This window comes from Panthera pardus, unplaced genomic scaffold (genome assembly GCF_024362965.1).
Source record: "Panthera pardus isolate Hobbes unplaced genomic scaffold, ASM2436296v1 HiC_scaffold_6, whole genome shotgun sequence".
Lineage (NCBI taxonomy): Eukaryota > Metazoa > Chordata > Mammalia > Carnivora > Felidae > Panthera > Panthera pardus.
In genome coordinates, this window is record NW_026526991.1 from 63,683,598 (window position 1) to 63,703,929 (window position 20,332).

The 20,332-nt window shown below is 47.4% G+C and overlaps 1 protein-coding gene and 1 pseudogene across 1 annotated transcript in view; both read left to right on the forward strand.

The window, feature by feature from the left end:
- Window positions 1–828: 828 nt before the first annotated feature.
- On the forward strand, window positions 829–18,924 carry LOC109249289 (actin-related protein 2/3 complex subunit 3-like; annotated as a pseudogene).
- The window catches only part of GALNT6 (polypeptide N-acetylgalactosaminyltransferase 6), a 35,750-nt gene continuing 33,889 nt past the window's right edge, over window positions 18,472–20,332 (forward strand). Inside the window, exon 1 of the mRNA XM_053894706.1 lies at window positions 18,472–18,703. The gene's annotated coding sequence lies outside the window, so the exon portion shown is untranslated. The remainder of the gene's footprint in view (window positions 18,704–20,332) is intronic.

A 20,332-nucleotide genomic window follows, 5' to 3' on the forward strand; every position in this document is an offset into this window, starting at 1 on the left:
CTCAAAAAATTAAAAGTAGAATCTAAGGGAATGGGAAAAAATATTTGCACACCATATATCTGGTAAAGGGGTTAATATCCAAAAGGTATAAGGAATCCATGCAACTCAATGTCAAAAAAAAATAAATCCAATTAAAAATGGGCAAAGGATATAAACAGACATTTTTTCCAAAGAAGACATGCATATGGTCGACAGGAATATGACAAGATGCTCAACATCACTAATCAACAGGGAAATGCAAAACAAAACCACAATGAGCTATCACTTCACACCTGTTAGAATGGCTATTATCAAAAAGACAAGTAACAAGTGTTGGTGAAGATGTGGAGAAAAGGGGACTCTTGTGTACCGTTTGTGGGAATATATATTGGTGCAGCCACTATGGAAAAGAGTCATGATATTTCCTCAAAAGGAAAGAATTAGAAATAGAACTACCATATAATCCAGCAATCCCATTTCTGGATATATACCCAGTGGAAATGAAATCACTATGTTTAAGAAATACCTGCATCCCCATGTTTATTGCAGCATTATTCACAATAGCCAAGACATGGAAACAATCTAAGTATCCATAGACAGATGAATGGGTAAAGACAATGTCATGTACACACACACACACACACACACACACACACACACACACTGGAATATTAGTTAGCTTATATAACCATTAAAAAGAGAGAAGGAAATTCTGCCATTTGTAACAATATAAATGGACCTTGAGGGCATTACAGTGAGTGAAATAAGTCAGACAGAGAAAGACAACTACTGTAGAGTATCGCTTATATGTGGAATCTAAAAATGTCAAATTCATAGAAAGAGAGTACCATGGTGGTTGCCAAGGGCTGGAGGGTAAGGAAAATGGGGAAGTGTCGGCCAAAGTGCACAAACTTCCAGTCATAAGATACATAAGTTCTGGGGATCTAAGGTACAGCATGGTGACTGTACTATATACCTCAAAGTTAGGTGAAGTAATGGATGCATTACTAACCTTATTGTGGTAATCATTTTGTAAATATATACATGTATCAAATCATCACATTGTACACCTGAAACTTGCACAAAGTTTTATGTCAATTATATCTCAATAAATCTGGGAAAATATATACTCAAGACTAATTCTTTTCCTTTGAGTAATCTCTACATCCAACGTGGGGCTCGAACTCATAACCCCCAGCTCAAGAATCACATGCTCTTCTGACTGAGCCAGCCAGGTGCCCCTCAAAACTAATTCTTTAGGGGGAAAAAAACCCATCAGCGAACCAAATCATAGCATGGGGGAAGGCTAGGTAAAGGGGAAAACATAAATGCAAAAAATAGTAAACAAGAATATGTAAATGAGACTATTTCTTTGATGCGAAGAAATTTTGCTCAACTCTGTGTAAGGAAAAATATCAATTAAATGGCAAATGCTCTATAAAAAGGAAGACTGTTAGAAGAAAAAGAAAATCCAGTGGATGGCAGTGGGGAGAGGGAGAGACAAGAAAGTTTCAAATACTCTCCACTGAAAAGATGAATGAGGGGCACCTGGGTGGCTCAGTCGGTTAAGTGTCCACATTTGGCTCAGGTCATGATCTCATGGTTCGTGAGCTTGAGTCTCAAGTCGTGCCCTGTGAAGACAGTTCAGAGCTGGAGCCTGCTTCAGATTCTGTGTATCCCTCTCTCTCTGCCCCTCCCTGCTCACACTCTGTCTCTCTCTCTCTCTCAAAAATAAACATAAAAAAAAAGGGGGGGGGGGTGCACCTGGGTGGCTCAGTCGGTTAAGCGTCTGACTTTGGCTCAAGTTATGATCTCACAGCTCATGGGTTCAAGCCCTGCATCGGCTTCGTGCTGACAGCTCAGAGCCTGGAGCCTGCCTCGGATTCTCTGTCTCTCTGGGCCCCTCCCCCCGCTCATGCAACACACTCTCTCTCTCAAAAATAAACATTAAAAAAAAAAGATAAATGAACTCAAGCCCAGATGCATTCATGTGTGACTCTAACCAGAACAACAAAGCCACATTATTCTTAGCAGGAAAACACTACAAGTATTCCCAGGAAAGTCAGAAACTAGTTAAGGATGATCACAGTCGCCTTCATTACTTAATGGGTAGGAGGGATTAGCCAATGGACATTAATAACAGAAAAACATAAAACATATAAAAAATCATAAAGGAATACACTATGTGATCGTAAACCTGGAAAACCTACAAGAATCAACTGAAAACTGCCACAGACAATAAGGCAATTCAGAAAAGTGGCTGGGCACAAGATTATTATACAAAACTCAATAGCTTTCCTATTAACACAAAGCACAACTGATTAGAACAAGAGAAGATTCTTGTTACGGTAATAAGCAAAGAGATCAAAGGTCTTATCGAACAAGTAATATGCAAGAACTATAGGGAAAAAATCAAGTACTGCCGAGTGGCACAAAAGTCTTGACTAAACCAAAAGGCACACCCTGTTTGGTAGGAAAAACTTTTATTTTATTAAAGATGTTAATTCTCCTTTTACTCATCTATAAATTTTAGAACACAATAAACTTATAAGCTGGGTTGATATGTGCTCCCTAGCACATAGCACTGTACCCCATACTAATACTCTCTATTTCTTTTAAGGGAAAAACATCCAAGGAAACTCAGAAAAACAAAAACAAAACAAAAAAACCCAAGTATCTAGTGAGATCCCTTCCTCACTCCTTACCAGTTCTGGAAGGAATATGCTCCAGAATGAGCTTTACACTGGGAGCCTCTTTCCTCGAAGAACACCTGAGAAAGGGCCCCGCGATGGGTCCCTTGACGGGAATTCAACTCTACCCTCTCCCTCCAGACCCACAGCACCGAGGTCTGGCTCTGGGAGCCCCAGCTCCCTGTGGCCCACACCTTCCTGTGGCCACAATGCTGGACAGCCTTGGATCTTGTAACAGCCTTGGAACACCATGTCCCGAGCTGCCACCTCTGAGCGACACTTCAGAGCACAGGGAGCTCCAGTCCTTACCATCGGAAAGCTCTGCCTTGTGTCTGAGAGACGCTGTCAGGGGTTTAATTGTGCCCTCCACACCCTCCCCCAAATATGTTTAAGTCCTAACTCCCAGTACCTTCAGAATGGGATTTTACTTGGAAATAGAGTCACTGCAGGTGTGATTATTTAAGATGAGGTCGTATCACAGTAGAGTGGGCCCCTGATCCAATATGACTGGTGTCCTTATAAAAAGACAGCCATATGAAGACACAGAGTCACGTGAACACTGAGGATTAGAGGGTTGTGTCTACAGTCCTAGGAACCACAAAGAAGGAAACATTCTCCTACAAGCTTTATATTTTATTTTATTTTATTTTATTTTATTTTATTTTATTTTATTTTAGAGAGTGAGGGCACATGTGAGCAGGGGAGAGGAGCTGAGGGAGAGAGAGAGAAAGAGAGAGAGAGAGAGAGGCTACACGCTCAACGCAGAGCCCAACTCAGGGCTTGATCCCAGGACCCTGGATTCATGACCTGAGCCGAAGTCAAGAGGCGGACACAGCCTACTGAGCCACACAGGCACCAACCCCCCACCAACTACAGATTTTAGAAGGAGCGTGGCCCTGCAGATTTCCCCAGGGCTGTGTGACAATACATTTCTGTTTGGAGTCACCTCGTTTGTGGTACTTTGTCTCATAGCAGCCCTGGAAATTAACACACATGTCTATGATCAGAAGCTGTGCACTCTCTCCCACCGGGGCAGGAAACCGAGCTCCTGGTGGAAAAACAGAGGGTTTTAAACAGGGAATGCTGACCAGTTCAGCTAAGAGTGTGCTTTCCTAAGCAAGGAGCCCAAGCTTGAGAGGCACACCCTCAGGGCATGACATCACCCCAGTGCCTTTGTCCTTTCAAATGCCTCCAGTTCACCTAGCTTCCACCTAAGGACTGACTGGTGGAAGTCAGTCCCTGGCTGACTACCAGCCCTGTGCTGCAGCAAGGCTGCTGGGCCAGCACCACACTGGCCCTGTGGTTACTCAACATTGGTAACCCAAGGGTCTTGGGGAGAGAGTGGGCCTCAGAGGACCCCAGACTGTACTTTGGGATCTGACATCATTGCATATGGTGCCTGGAGCACTAAAATCTGTGGACTCGCCGGGGCATGTTTTTTGTAGCCCAAATTGGAAGGGCCACCCAGGTGACACATACGCCCCTCACTCTACCTGCGTCTCTCCCACTCACCCACCTGGCAAACTTTTACTCATTCTTCACAAACCAGGTCATGGCCCCTCTTTCTCCAACAGGCAAAGTTAATGGCTCCCTCCTTTGTGCCACCCCCGGATCCCCTACATACGTTCTTCTGTTACAGCTCTTCCCACATTCTGAAGACATTGTCAAATACATTAATCTTTCCAACTGTGGACAGAATGGTAGAACATTCTCGCCTGTTCCAGGACAAAATCTCTCTCCTGAGATCATTTTGTTTGTAGCTGGTGATCTCCCTCATCAAACAAAGAGTTCCCTGAGAGAAATGTCCTTTGCCTTCCTCTGGTGCTACCCCCACTTACACTGAAGTTACCCTCAGGAAATGCAGCTGCCGTCTGCAACACTTCCTACTTCCAAGGAGGCACCCTGAGAACCCCGTTACTTCTCTCCGGTGCTTTCTAGCCCTTGTCTCCAGGGAACCAGGCAGTCCAATTTGTTTAATGCCATGTGATCTGCTGTATCCACAGCACATATTATGGTCTTAATTTAATTTATTATAGACATTGTGACATGAGTCTGTATTTCTGAAAAACAGGTCACCTCTTACATTACTTATTTGGCCATCAGCCTTCTCCTAGTTGACAAGGGTGGAAATCTGTATGCCTGTGTTCTAGTAATGGATAATATTTTCTGCTGGTATAAGAATCAAAAACCTTGGTAATGTTCATAGCCTTTGACCCAACAAGTTCCACTTCTAGAAGTTTACCCCAGGAAAATGACCAGACCCATGAACCCAGGGGGTTTACAGCAGCACTATTTACGTGCAACAGAGGAGATTCTAGAGGGGAATTTGGGTATAACCTTTCCAAAGCAAACATGAGGGACATATTTGGCCATAGAACATCAACAGGCTTGAGCCCAAGGTTGTAATGAAGTAGAGAAATGGTGATGTCCCTAGGTTGGCCAGCACTAACAGGGACTGAGGTGCAGCATGCCCTGAGAGGCTTGGAGATAGGCCAGACACCTGACCAGGCTCTTGCCTCTCTAGTCTTGGGGTCATCTCACCTCCCAAGGGAAAGTCAACCAGTTCTCCTGGCTTCCCATGTATCTCCAAGTTCTACCAGGGAGATTGGCTGGTTCAAGGGCATCTCATAGGATAAAGCCTAGAAGGATGGGTGGTCCATCCCTCCCAATCCAATATGTCCTCACCTTCTCCACTATGAGTCACCACTCAGCTCCCTATCTCTGCTCCCTAGAGATGCAAAAGCATCATTTTCTAAGTTTTTCTTGGGAGTTTCTCTTTGCTTCCTCCCTGCCAGGCCTGGTTTTAAGTGAACATAGCTCCCCGCCCTAGCAATACATTAATTCAGTGCACACACTATTTATTGGTCAGATTCTTTATTTGGGTTGCAAGTAACAAAAACACACTCAAAAAAATTTCAACCAAAACAAGGAAAAAAAAAAGAAAAGGAAAGGAGGAAAGAAGAAAAAGGAAAGAAAAGAAAGTTGAAGGGGTGCCTGGATGGCTCAGTTGGTTGAGCATCCAACTCTCAATTTCAGCTCAGGTCATGATTCCAGGGTCATGGGATCAAGCCTGCATTGGGCTCTGAGCTGAGCATGGACCCTGTTTAGGATTCTCTCTCTCTCCCTCTGCCCCTCTGTGAGTGCTTTCTCTCTCTAAAAAGAAAGAAAGAAAAGAAGGAAGGGAGGGAGGGAGGAAGGGAGAGTGGGAGAGTGGGAGGGAGAGATGGAGAAAGAAAGGAAGGGAGGGAGGGAAGGAGAAAAAGGAAGAGAAAGAAAGAAAGAAAGAAAGAAAGAAAGAAAGAAAGAAAGAAAGAAAGAAAACAAAGTTGAAAAGGGAGAAGTCTGGGAATAAATGACTTCAGACACACTTCCTCTCACTCTTTCCTTTATTGTCTGCTTTCTCAGCATTGGCTTCATGTTCAGGCTGACTCTCCTTCTCCTGCTACGGCCATGATAGCTAGCTTAGCAGCTCTCAACTTAATCCTCTTCTCAGCTAATGATTCCACAGTGGTCACGTGGGTGGAGGGTAGGAAGTATGGGCAGGAGGGAAGGGTTTTTTGTTTTGTTTTGTTTTGTTTTTTATGCTGGTTTCAGGAAATATCTCAGAGGAGGCTCTGAGTAGTCTGGTTTGGGTACTATGCCTAACCCTAACCCAAACACTGTGGCCAAAGGATCACAGGTTCACTGTTGGTGCTGGGGAGTGAGTTGGGCCTCATTTGAATTTTATGGACTAAGAATCAAAGGGAGGTAGTCCCCTGATGATATGCTAGACAAAGAAGGTGTGGTCCTTTACACTTGACTGTCCCAATCCCTGTGTGTCTTTGTGCTTAGTCAAGCTTCCCAATCTCTCCTGAGTTTGGTTAGGAGTCAACTTCCACAGACTAACATTTTTGTGCTCAGCAGGCAGCCCCGGGTTCCAAAGCTCTCATCAGGCTCCATGCAGCTCCTGACATCAGATTTGGGTGTATTCTTAGGGAAACAGCAACACTGACTAAGCAGTGGGATTCCTAGAGTTTGCCCGTAAGTCAGGCTTCACCCTGAGTGAAGCCCGCTTCCCTTGTCTACCCGGAGACAGAGTCCACGATGGCAGGCCCTGGACAGAAATGGGAACTCTGTCCAACATGTGGTTGTACAGCTTGTGTCCTGACACAGTTCTGCACGGGCCCAGAGGAAGGGGGAATTTTTCACAATTCATACAGCTTTTAAGAATTCACCAGGCTCCTTCCAGGCTAATAAGCACCTGTATACAACATAGGTACAGATAAGGAGTGCTTGCACCAAGGGTGATACAGGAAGAATTTCAAGGCTTGGACTTAGACCCGAGCGACATGGCTCAAGTATCAGAATGATTGCTTTATGAGATATCTTTGTTGTTCCTGGGTATGACGTGGCAGAGGTAGAAAGGTAACAAACTCACAGTCCTGTGCTGTCTGGCCTGGCCAACATCTTGCTCCCCATTGACTGCTGACACCTCCAAACTCTGGAGTGAGGTGTTTCTCTGGGAATTGACACAAGAGGCCGTGGGGAGTGGCAGCCACCCAGCTGGATGTACCTTTGTCTCATTTCCCTCCTGTGCACTGCTTTCAGCTGCTTTAGGAGTAAACCAAAATGAAAGAACTTTGAGCAGGATCCAAGTGGTCATTCTTGCCCACTCTCAATCCCAGACCAAACTTCATGGGTCAGTCAAGCTCATGGAGCTGCAAGGCTCCTACTGAAACTCTGAAAATGAGTAAATAAAACTTTCAGGTGGAGTTATAGTCACCTACCGAGAAAGCCACACCTTGGCTCCACTGACTGTCCTACTCAGGCTTGAGTGGCCCCAGCAGATTTAGTAGAGTTCAATGGCTCTCCTTCGGTGGGGAGAGAGGAGTGGCCTGGCGTGCCTGTGTTGTTGTTGTTGTTGTTGTTGTTGTTGTTGTTGTTGTTGAACACAGAGTGTTTATCATCTCTGAGCAAGTAAGCGATTTGTAAATATTATCTCATCTAAATTTCACAGCAGACCCTTATCATCTCTGAGGTTAAACAACTTGCTCACATTACAGAACCACCAGCAACTGAGGGACTTCATGCAGTCACTCTCTGTCTCCTTGAATTGGGGGTAGTTCTATCAGCCCCTCCCCCCCACCCAGCCCCATATACTGAGCTGTGCCTCTCCCATAGCATCTAGCCATGGGATAACCCAGGTGAAGTGACTTGGCTCCTCTAGATCATTCCCTGGACTCGAACTCTCTGCTTCCAAAGGCGAGAAGTGCCTGAGCCACAGTTCCAGAATGGACTCCTCTACAAGGTCTCAGAGAAGCCGCTCACACGGGCAGCAGGCTACAGTTCCCATTCAGACATGACTTTGTGAGCCATTGGGGCTCTGAGGTCCTTTGACTCCCCAAGTAGGATTGTTTCCCCTGTTGCATTATGGGTTCTGTAGATAATTCTAGTTTTCGTAGACTCAAGGCAAAATCTTAAAGCCCACAGAGGTTGTCTAGGTCTAGCCCACAGAGGAGGTCCTGGGGCTGGTGCCCCCAGTTTTCCCTTTGATCCAGTCAGCCCACTGGGTTCTCTCATATCAGAGACACCAGGGAGGGATGGACCCCGTGAACAGCATCAGCTCCAGCTCAACAGTGTCAACAGGGACCCCGGTTCTGTTGTCCCTCTGCTCCACCCTGACATTGTGTGGCCTTTAGTCTCAGGTAGGCTTCTGAGGGGCTGTCTTATTCTTGAATCTGTTTTTTCAAAAGGAATGAGAGCTTTCTCAGAGGTCCCCAGCAGATACTCTTCTTTGCCCATCCCTGGCAAGGAAAATGGGACCACAGGGTTGAGCTTAGATTAATCACCAAGGGACCAATAAATGCCAAGGGGTAAACTGCCCAGACCACTCTAGGTATTATGATTGATAAGAAATATATATGGGGGGGGGCACCTGGATGGCTCAGTCGGTTAAGTGTCTGACTCTTGATTTCAGCTCAGGTCATGATCTCACAGTTCATGAGTTCGAACCCCACATTGGGCTCGGCGCTGATGGTGTGGAGCCTGCTTGGAATTCTCTCTCTCTCTCTCTCTCTCTCTCTCTCTCCCCCCTCCCCCACTCGTGAGCATGCTCTCTAAATAAATAAATAAATAGATAGATAAATAAATAAATAAATAAAGTTTAAAAAAAAAGAAAGAAAAAATAGATATATTTGGTCTTCACCCATGGTTCCTGGCTCACAGCTCCTAAAACCCTTGCCATTTCGGGAAGTGTTGAGAGCTTAAAGGTGTCTCTTGTGTAATGCTAATGAGGTGACTTTTGCACTGCACCTAAAGATGGGGGCTAGTTGCCAGGGGAGCCAACCATGTGATCAGAGGGTTGGAACTTTTGGTCCTACCTTGTGACCTCCAGGGAGGTGGGATGGGCTGGAGGTTGAATCATTTCGCCAATGGTCAATGATTTAATCAACCCTGCCTGTATCATGAAGCCTCCATAAAATCCCGGAAGGACAAGGTTCATAGAGCTTCCAGGTTGGTGAACACACAATTTGGGAAGAGTGTGTGCCTGGAAAGGGCTTGGAAGTTCCACACCTCTTCCCACATCCCTTGCCCTATGCAACTCTTCCTTCTGGCTATCCCTAAGTTATATCCTTTTACAATAATCAAGTAATCTAGCAAGTGAAATGTTTCTGAGTTCTGTGAGCCATTCTAGCAAGTTAATCAAAGCCAGGAAGGGGGTCTTGGGAACTCTGATTTATAACCAGTCCATCAGAAGCACAGGTAACAACACAGGCTTGCAACTGGCTTCTGACGTGGAGGAGGGGGGCAGTCTTATAAGATGGAACCACTAACCTGCGAATCTGATACTGTCACTGTCTTCAGAACTGACTTGAATTGTAGGATACCCAGCAGGTGTCTGAGAACAACTTGTTGGTGGGAGGAAGCCTACACACACGCACACACACGCACGCACGGACACACACACGCACGCACGCCCATGCAGGTACGAGCGTATGTTGGAAGTGGGGCCAAGAACTTAATTTACCTTGAAACTTAGCACCTGTGGGTTCAGCAAGATATCAAATGCCAAGACAGGATAAAACGTCACAGAGTCCATCAGGGCCCTAAAACTCCCTCCCCAGCTCCCTGCAGGGGGCCCGCTGCCTCTATGCTTGAGGCATCCTTGTTTTGTACCTGCTAAGTCACTGGGTTTGGTTAAGCCTGGAATAGTTTTCCATGAACCTCTTAGAACAGCTGAACCCCAGGCTATTTTAAGTCTTGATCATTCATAAGTGGAGCCAGTACCTTTTCAAAGTTTGAGTTCACCCCTTATTGTGGCAAAACGCCTGTCACCTCTTACTGTAGTCTGGCAGAATGCGCATATATCAAGGCACCTCTTCAGGCCCGTCTTCTTTAGTAGAAGATATGAAGAAGTGCATTCCTGTTCCTCTCTGAGGTTCTGCAAGAATAATCGTGTCGTGTAGGTAAACGAGCTAATCTACATCCCAGATCATTTTTTACCACGGAGTGGTTAAAGGGATCAGGAGTCCCTGAGATGTTCTGGAGCATCCCTTCAAGTTGATAAAACACCACGGACCAGTAAGAATATGTGGGTTTTTTCCCCCCTCACTAAGCATGGATTTTTCTTATACCATTCCCCACTAAATACCAACCCCCTCTCTGGCAATAGGTCCCACCTCTAAGAAAACCCATGCACATTCCCACTGTGTCCAACTGTTCTACCCACTTACCACTGTGGGGAGTTCATAGGGCCTCACTGATAATCAGTAGCTCTTCAACGAGTTTCTGTAAATCTTTAATTTTAAACAATAAAATCTACTTTCACCTGCTCTCAGCAAACATGACCGCCACTCTTTCATGGAGAAAGAAAAGGTTATTCTAGTTTAGGGCTGCCTTTTCAGGCTCCGCTCTTGATCTCGGGGTGTTTAGAAATCACTGAGATCAAAGCCCTCCGGATTTATCCACAGGTCCAAACCCAGAAGGGGGTGGAGGGGTGGGACCTGGCCCTCTGTGGCCTCTGCCTACTCTATTTACCACACCTGGGAAGGAAGGACCACTTTGTACCTACACACTGCCTTTGGAGAGCGCTACATTTTATGAAGGCTGGATTTAAAAATCAGACATCTGGTAGCTGGGAGAGCCAGAATTCAACCCAGTTCTCGCTCCAAAACTGTTTCCACCTTGCCGATCTTATATGCTGTTGATATGTCTGTCTAATAGAAACCCCCAGAGAATCCGTTAAAAAGCAGAGCCACAAAGAGAGCTCAGTAAGCTGACTTCTTTTAATAACAACTTTAACCATTTCAGACAATATAGTGAAACAATTTACTAGTTAAGGTAACTGCTACAATCAAGGTGACTCCCTCTCTGGGCTACATCTCTGGAAGGAATCAAAAGGAACTGGTAACGGTGGCTGCCTCTGGGGAGCAAACCTAAGCGACCAGGAATGGAGTAGGAGGGAAACTCACACCTCACTATTCAATGTCTGATTGTTGTGCCATATGAATATGTAACCTATTGAAAATCAAAATTCCACAGGATTAATAAGCAGTGAGCCAAAAAGTGCAGGGCACCTGGCTGGCTCAGTCAGAAGCGCATATGACTCTTGATCTCAGGGTAGTAAGTTCGAGCTGCACATTGGGTGTAAAGATTACTAAAAAAAAAAAAATAATAATAATAATAATAATAATAATTTAAAAAAAACTTTTTTAAAAGTTCAGGATATTAAAAAGACACTAGGGGGCACCCAGGTGACTCAGTCGGTTAAGCGCCGGATTCTTGATTTTGGCTCAGATCATGATCTTACCATGGTGAGATCGAGACCTGCATCCAGGGCTCTGCACTGAGTGTGGAGCCTGCTTGAGATTCATTCTCTCTCTCTCTCTCTCTCTCTCTCTCTCTCTCTCAAATAAAATAATAAAAAATATATATCATGTCCTTTTATTTTTTTAAAAATAAAAATAAAAGGACATTAGAACTACTGTTGAATTGGGGCACCTGAGTGGCTCAGTCAGTTGAGCATCAGACTCTTGATTTCGGCTCAGGTCACATCGGGCTCTTTTCTGACAGCGTGGAGCCTGCTTGAGATTCTCTCTCTCCCTCTCTCCTTGTCTCTCTCTCTCTCTCTCTCTCTCTCACACACACACACACACACACACACACACACACAAAATAAATAAATAAACATTTAAAAAAACTACTGTTGAGTTATTCTATCACCTCTCAATCATTTTCAACCTAAAACAATATTAAACAACATTCAGATGATATCAGATAGCATTTCAACCCTCTCCAATGAAATTTACTGTTTTTTCAAATGTTTAAGAAGATAGGAACCTCTTCTATCTTTTCGGAATAGATTAACAAAGATTTTGCTGTCACCTGGGGGACAGTTTATTATTCCTTTTATTATTTCCCTCTGGGTAAAATGACTGTCAGGCTAAGATCCAATTACCCCTGTCTCAGAAGGTTCAATGCGCATCTCTCTCTCTTTTTTTTTTTTTTTTAGGAAAGCTATTAAACAATAAGATATCATTAACTTGGGGCAGAAAATGTTCTCACAGCAAAACCTTGTGAGCATTTAGATGCTTTATTCTTTGCAATTATTAAAGTTCTCTTTTGCCAAAGGTCCACATAAGATAGATCCTGGGCATCTTGAGTGCTTTTTTTGTTTTAATATAATTTATTGTCAGATTGGTTTCCATAGAACATTTAGTGCTTTTAAGGAGAAGCCCTTGTGTGATGTAACCAGAAGAGTCCACAGTCACCCTTCACCAATCCCATGTGATTTTCCAAGAGAGGAAAAATTACTCATTGAATGATAGAAGGAGGCTTCTGTTATACAGCAGACAAACTGACCAAGCGTTTCCTGCAGTAGGTAATATTTACAACAGCACCCAAAATATAAAATACCAAGAGATTGGGGCACCTGGGTGGCTAAGTCAGTTGAGCATCTGACTCTTGATTTTGGCTCGGGTCATGATCTCACGGTTCATGAGACTGAGCCCCAGGTCGGGCTCTGCACTGACAGCAAGGAGCCTGCTTGGAATTCTCTCTCTCTCTCTCTCTCTCTCTCTCTCTCTCTCTGCCCCTCCCCTGCTCCTGCTCTGTCTCTCTCTGTCTCTCAAAAATAAATAAATGTTTAAAAAAAAAACTTTTTTAAACCAGGTTCCACAGAGGAAGAAGATGCCAGCCAGTTCTGCCATAAACGGGGCAGAGGCCTAGAAGGCTGGGCCTAAACCTGTGACCAGCCGTACTTTCCAGTGGATTCTCCATACTCACCCGATGTCCGCAGTCTCACCTCATGCATAACCACTATATTAGGTTCTCTGGAGACACAAGATATACAGAGAGAGAGAGAGATTTCTTTTAAGGAATTGGCTCACGTAGTTGTGGGGACTGGCAAGTCAGAAACTGGCAGGGCAGGCCAGCAGGCTGGAGACTCAGGCAAATTTTCTATGCTGTAGACTTCAAAGTTGTTTTTTTTTTAAGTTTATTTATTTATTTTGAGAGAGGGAAAATGCAAATGGGGGAGAGGCGGAGAGAGAGCGAGAGAGAAAGAGAGAGAGAGACTCCCAAGCAGGAGCCTGATGTGGGGCTCGAACTCATGAAACTCAAGATCATGACCCAAAGTCAGATGCTTCCCGGATTGAGCCACCTGGGCATCCAAAAAAATATCTTTTTAAATGTATATGAGGTACACCTTTTCTTTTTGCCTCAGGCTTCTATACGGCCCAGCAGGTCACTATCGTTTATTTTAAATTGATACTTCGGGGCACCCCCAAGATGTCAGCTGATCACTCTTCTGTCGCGAGCCCTGCACCAAACTCATTGGAATCATGGTGCTGCTGCCTATCAGAAGTCAGTTCAAACAACCCACCGCTAGAGAGACAAAAGGATATAGATATGACGGACGAAGCCATCTATTGCTTGGAGGCCATGTCTTCTTCAGAAACCGTGAGATTAGAATGAGGCTGACAGAAACTTGGTATACAGAACTCTACATTTTGGAGCATCTTGGTGTCGCAAGGAACCCGAAAAATGCGATTCCAAAAGCCACGGTGAGAGAGAAACGCACACCCTGGGAATCTCTAGTCTTCCCATGCCTGGAAACCCGGTCTTCCACTTAATGCAGCTTATGCCAAACTTGTCAACAAAGGGGAAGGGGAAGTGATGAGGGCCCACGTATAGCAGCTAAGGCAAGAGACTGGACTCTGGCTCTGAGACGCTGAGAAAGGTTTTGACCTTCAGGATGATAAACCCGGCAAGTGGTGGACCTGCTTTGTAAAGACACAGCTCCTAAACAAAGAGTCTTTCAGGCTCTTGAGTCTGGGCAGACGCTGCCTCCACAGCCGGGGGCAGCATTTGAGGGCAGATGTACACGGCTCTTGGCCTTTATTTGATAAAGGGTTATACAGAGACAAGGGAGTGTGTCTTTACCTCAAGAGCTCTTTATTATAAAGAATTTGGGTGAGGGAGGGAAGAATGGGCTGTTGAAAGATAATTTGAAGTGTTCTGCAATATTAAGCTGGTGCTTAATAAGAATATATAATTAGGGGCGCCCGGGTGGCTCAGTCGGTTAAGCACCTGACTTCCGCTCAGGTCAGGATCTCATGGTTTGTGGATTTGAGCACCGTGTTGGGCTGTGTGCTGATGGCTCAGAGCCCGGAGCCTGCTGCAGATTCTGTCCCTCCCTCTCTCTCTGTCCCTCCCCCACTCACACTTTGTCTCTCTCTCTCTCTCAAAAATAAAATAAACATTTAAAAATTAAAAAAAAAAAAACATAATTACAAAAAATTTCCAGGGGCGTCTGGGTGGCTCAGTCGGTTAAGTGTCTGACATCGGCTCAGGTCACGATCTCGCGGTTCATGAGTTTGAGCCCCGCACTGGGCTCCACGCTGACAGTGCTTGGGATTCTCTCTTTCCCTCTCGTTCTCTACCCCTCCCCCACTCGCTCTCTCTCTTAAAATAAATAAACAGAAAAAATAGAAACTTTCTAACATTTCAAAAAACCATTGTTGATACTTTGTTCAAGATAAGTTTTCTGCACTAATTTGGGTGTATTAAAATATCATATTAAATATTACTCGATTAACTGAGGTTTGATGTCCCCTTCAACTTTGCACCTAAGGCAAATACCTCACTCACCTTACCCTAGTACCCATTTTACAGATAAGGAAATTGAGGTACCCAGAGGTGAGTGAACTATACCACATGAGGGATTGTGGCAGAACTTGGGACAGCTCTGCCTGGGATCCTAGAACGTTTCTGGCCTTGTGTGTTTCTCTTTGGGGCGTGGAAATGAGATGAGAAGGAGGAAGGGGAATATGGGGAGAGAAGATAAAGAAACAGATGTAACAGAAGAACCAAATTATCATGCTTTCACATCAGTTATCTGCTCAAGCTTTACAGCAATGTTGGGCATCATTAACCCCACTTCTACCTGCCTGGCAAAGTCATGGCAGCTTCCTCTGTAACCCTGGCCTGCAAAGTGCAGCCAGCACCTGCCCTAATGGGCAAGTCTCGGTCATTCTGCCCCACCTAGAGGTGGGCATCCCCCTCACCGAGGACTACATGTGGAAGGAAGACACCTGATAAGGGCCAGAGCCGATGTCCTGTCAGCTGCCCTTGTCTCGCTTGCTTCAACTGATCTGCTCTCCACCACATTTCCTGCCTTCTGGGGGGAATCCCCAAAGCACAATAATGTAAAAAGCAAAACTCAGAATGCCCAGAAACAGAATCTAAAATGACCGAGAAATAAAAACAAGACTGTGAGAAAATAATGAAATTCACAGGATTTCTTGAGGAGCAAGGAATTCAGACCTGTTCTACAGAAGAGCTTAGTGATGGGGAAGAGTGGATGACTATGCAGAGGTGATTTCTGGAGAGGACTAAAGGTCTAAGGAGGGGAAAAAATGTCGCTTGCACCGCATACCTTTTTATAGTGCTTGAAAAAAAATTTTTAACCACATGCCTATGTAAGTTCAATTAAAGAAAACTTGTTTTCTTGGGGCGCCTGGGTGGCTCGGTTGGTTAAGCGTCAGACTCTTGACTTTGGCTCAGGTCATGATTTCACGGTTGTGAATGGGAGCCCCGCGTTGGACTCTGTGCTGACAGTGTGGAATCGGCTTGGGATTCTCTGTCTCCCCCTCTCTCTGCCCCTCCCCTGCTTGTGTTCTCTCTCTCTCTCACACACACACACACACAAAATAAATAAATGAGCATTTTTAAAAAAGAAAAAAGAACACTGTTTTCTTAAGCGGCTGCAACCAGTGGCTGGCTGAGGTCACGGTCACCATTCTGCAGCGGCTCACCTCCAGACCTTCCTGACCTCCACACCATCCTTCCAGCTAGGAGAGAATAGCTCAGTGTATGACACATCAGGGGTGGGTCACGTATCCTGCAGACTACATGCACCTCCAAATTAGGCAGCTAATTATTCTAAGGACTCAAAGTCATATCTGAAATTTGAGTCAGCTGAAGTAAAATGGGATGAGTAATTTGCTTCTGGAATGCGGTGCACACGACGCAGACTGATGAGGCTTCCTTGAGAAGCCCGACACCACCCTCTCGGGAACTCCTGGTTAGGGTTAGTGGTTGTGACTCTGCCATGACTTGGGGGAAGAACGGAGGCTGTGAGTCCAGCCGAGCCTATCACCCTCAGGTCAAGTTGAGTCCCGACTAAAGCCCAAGGGCCGGGCCAGGATCACACAACCCCAAGGGTCCCAGAGCAGAGTTAGAGGAACCCCAAAGACCGAAGGGTCAGATGGTACAGGACTGTCTAGCCCCAGAAAGCACAAATGAGGGACGACAGCCCACAGTCTTTCACAGGAGACGCCATTCGTCTGAGTAAGACACCTGTCGAATAAGGTAAGTGACAAGAATGGTAGCCGCTGGAGGGGTGGGACTTCCAGCCCTGAGGGTCTGTAAAGGATCAAAGTAAATTCTGTAGAAGATCTGTCTTCAGGGGCGCCTGGGTGGCTCAGTCGGTTGAGGGGCCGAAGTTGGCTCAGGTCATGATCTCACGGTTGGTGGGTTCGAGCCCCACATTGGACTCTGTGCTGACAGCTCAGATCCTGGAGCCTGCTTCGGATTCTGTGTCTCCCTCTCTCTCTGACCCTCCCCCGTTCATGCTCTGTCTCTCTCTGTCTCAAAAATAAATAAATGTTAACAAAAAAAAAAATTTAAAAAAAAAAAAAAAAAGATGATTTGTCTTCAGAAGCTTATACCCCAGGGTCTAATGTGAAAGCAAGGGAGTTGGGGATGGGAGGGCCTGGAGTTAGGAGAGAGGGGACCATGCCAAGAGTGAATGGGTGCCTCCCTTTTCGCCTCCTTTGGGGAAGTCCATCCTTCATGGTCCCTTGATCTAGTGTTCCTGGGCAAGGTCTTCTCCAGCCTCCACTGACCTCATCTCATCTCTCCAGACTCCATCACCCAAAAACCTCCGGCCTCCTTCTGAATAACTCAATTGTGCCTCGGGGTCCCAGATTTGAAAACAAGATTACTTCCCTCAGGTGCACTGTGGATCCCCAAGGGGCTTCCCTGCCCTTCCCAGTTCTTGTTGAGAGCAGTCTTCGTGCTCAGATTTACCCCCTTGTGTACACGATGGCTCCCAGGTCTTACAGGCTTAGAAACACAAATGCATTTAAACACTCAGACAAGGGGCGCCTGGGTGGCTCAGTTGGTTGGGCGACCCGACTTCGGCTCAAGTCTGGACCTTGGGGTTCGTGGGTTCGAGCACCCCATCAGGCTCCGTCCGGACAGTTGGAGCCTGGAGCCTGCTTCAGATTCTGTGTCTCCCTCTCTCTGCCCTTCCCTTGCTTACACTCTGCCTCTTTCCCTCTCTCATTCTCAAAGATAAATAAACATTAAAAAAAAAATAAGCAAACACTCGAACAAAAAGAAAACCAGAATTAGTGGTCCAAGTTTCTACCATAGAAAATTTCCAAATTACTAGCTATTTGTGGTCATCCACGTTACTTCTCTATTACTGAGATAAAGGACCCAAAAGATGACATCACAGGACCGTACAGCTGGAGGGAAATTCTGGGGCAGCCCCAGGCTAAGGCAGGGGGATTCAGAGCCTGTGCTTCGGAACTGAATGTATTGATTCTAATTCTAGCCCTCCCCCTGCTTGCTCAGTGGGTCTCAAAGTTGAGCATGCACCAAAATTACCTGGCGGACTTTTAAAAACGCAAGTTGCCGGGCCCCATCCCCCAGAGTTTCCTATTATTTAGGTCTGGGGTGGGACCCAACAATCTACGTCTCTAACAACTTATCGGAGGATGCTGATGCTGCAGCTCCGGAAACCACACTTAGGGCAGCACTCTAGCTGTGGGATCAGCCGCGTCCCGTGTACATTCTGGCTCATAACCTTCGCGCTCGCTGGGATTGGGGTTGACTCGAGAGCTGGCGTCAGAAGCCCCGAGCGCTGTTCGCGGCCCACAGTTAACACCTGCAGTCGTCGGGGGATGGAGGGGAGGAGTCATGTGCCCGAGACCACCCCGCCAATGAGAAGCAAACCTGGGACGGAGCCCCGGGGCTTCCCGCCGCCCGGCCGCGTTCTGGCCCTCCGGCGCCGCCGCCTCAGAGCGCTGAGCGCTCTGAGCCGGCGCGCCGCACGTTGCGGTTCCCTGCGCACACTGCTCCGCGCCGCCGGCGGTTCGGCTTAATGCCTGTCGTCTTCGGAGTCTTCGGAGCCACTAGGACCCTCCGATCTTTCTCGGCGCCGAGAGCCTGGCCGCGGGGACGGTACCCCTGGGTGGGCTGAGACCAGGAGAAGCTGGAGAAGCTTCTAGCAGCGGCGGGGCGGGGGCGGGGGCGGGGGAAGCCTGGGGCAGGGGGCGCGCCCCAGCAGGCCGCCGGCCTCCCGGCCGCCCGCAGCAGAGCTCCGGGCGCTGCGGGTGGCCGCCTGCACCTAGCCCGGGAGCGGCGGGAAGTGCGCGCCCCAGCGGCCGTGCAGGGCCCGCCCCGGCCCCGCCCTCCAGGACGTCCCGTCGGGAAACCCGCGAGCCACACCGCCGAGCGGCTGCGGCTCTCCCTCAGCGCGCCAGGTAAGTGGCAGAAGCTGCCGGCGACCCTCGCAGGCCCTCGCGATAGACGACTCCCCCCCACCCCCCGCCCCCTCCGCCGGGCCTGGAACTCAGAGCTCTCCCGCTGCTCGGGACTTTCCCCCAGTCGGACTGGCTTCTGCCAGGTCCTTGCTCCCCACCTCCCTCCTCCGCCGACCTTCTCCTTCACCACTTCCTCCTCGCCACCCCCAGTAGTGAAATGAAGGGGTTGGGCCAGACGGGTCCTCGTCCGTGGTGGCGGCCTCTAGCTCCTCCCTCGGTACGACCCCCCCCCCCCCCCACCTCCGCGCCTCGCTTAAAGAGGAATGAAAAGTTCAGACCTTTGGGACGTGAAGGGGTGGGGTGGGAGAGGGACGAGCCACAGCAGCCCCTCCGGGGTTCTACAGCCTTTTCCCTTTACCCATCCACGTCCCCGTATTCTTTCCGTCCGCCTTCTTCCCAGAGTGGGCCAGCCCACGTGCTCCACCTCGGAAATCTTTCAGAGAGGCATCCTCCTGCCAGCGCCACCTTGCTCCTGAGTAGAGGTGGGGTCTCAGATGTCCTCTCTCTAGAGTCTTGGGCCTTTGGGGAGTGGGAGCTGTGTGGTTTTTATGGGAAGGGAGTCTGATGGGTGTTCATGACTGTGACTGTCCCCAACTTCCCTATTTCCCCGTCACTTGTTCCGACAAGCCCCAGGCTAACTGAAAGGAGGAACAGTTTGTTACTTGCCCCCAAAGCTAGTCACCCCAGACCCTGACTTCTGCGGAGGGTAGGATGGGGCTGTCCTGTGCCTATGGAGGAAGGGGGGTTCATTTTACCAGCAAAGCTTAAAACAGACCCCCCTCTATTGGCTACGGTCCCAGGAAAGGTTTTAATGCTGCCCCTCCAGACCCACAGATGCAGTTCACAGGCACTGGGTGAGGTTAATAACTCTGGACACACCAAAGAACCTGGGGCTCATTTTACCAGAGATGTGTGTGCACTACACAGGCCCCATTCACCTCTCCAACACAGGAGCCTCATCCCCTACCCCTCCTAGGAAGGGTAAAAAGGATGAGACAGGCAAATTCATGCCATGGATAGTACAAGCTAAGGTGAGGGGGTTGAAATAGACTTTGGTTCAAATTATCCTGCAGAAGCCAGTATCCTTGCAGGTACTTCCCTAGTTCCTCAACAGTTCCTTCCTGTTCTTCAACCATTAGACACACGGAAAGAACAAGAGCAGACTACTTTCAGGGGTATCAGGACAAAAAGGACAGGACTGTCAAAGACAGAAGAGCTCATCTGGAGCCGGTAGAACCGTGAAGGATATTGAGCTGCCCAAGATGGCCTGGTCCTTGGTAATCACTGCTCAGGACAGCAGACACCCACCCACAGCAGCATGGAGGAACATCACGGCTGATAAGGGGAGGCACAGATGCATGCTGGATGCCCTCTGAGATCAGAAACGTCTTAGCCCACGTTCAGGTGGGAGATAAACGAACAGGAGATATGACCACAGTCTTAGTCCAGTTAACCATTGCCTAGAACCGAAGTCAGGAATGGGAGGGGGCAGCTAACCCTAGGACCAGGGGTCTCCCTGTGCAGGGAGGCAGTAGGTATCGTGGATCCAGGCGGCTGACTCAGCTCTGT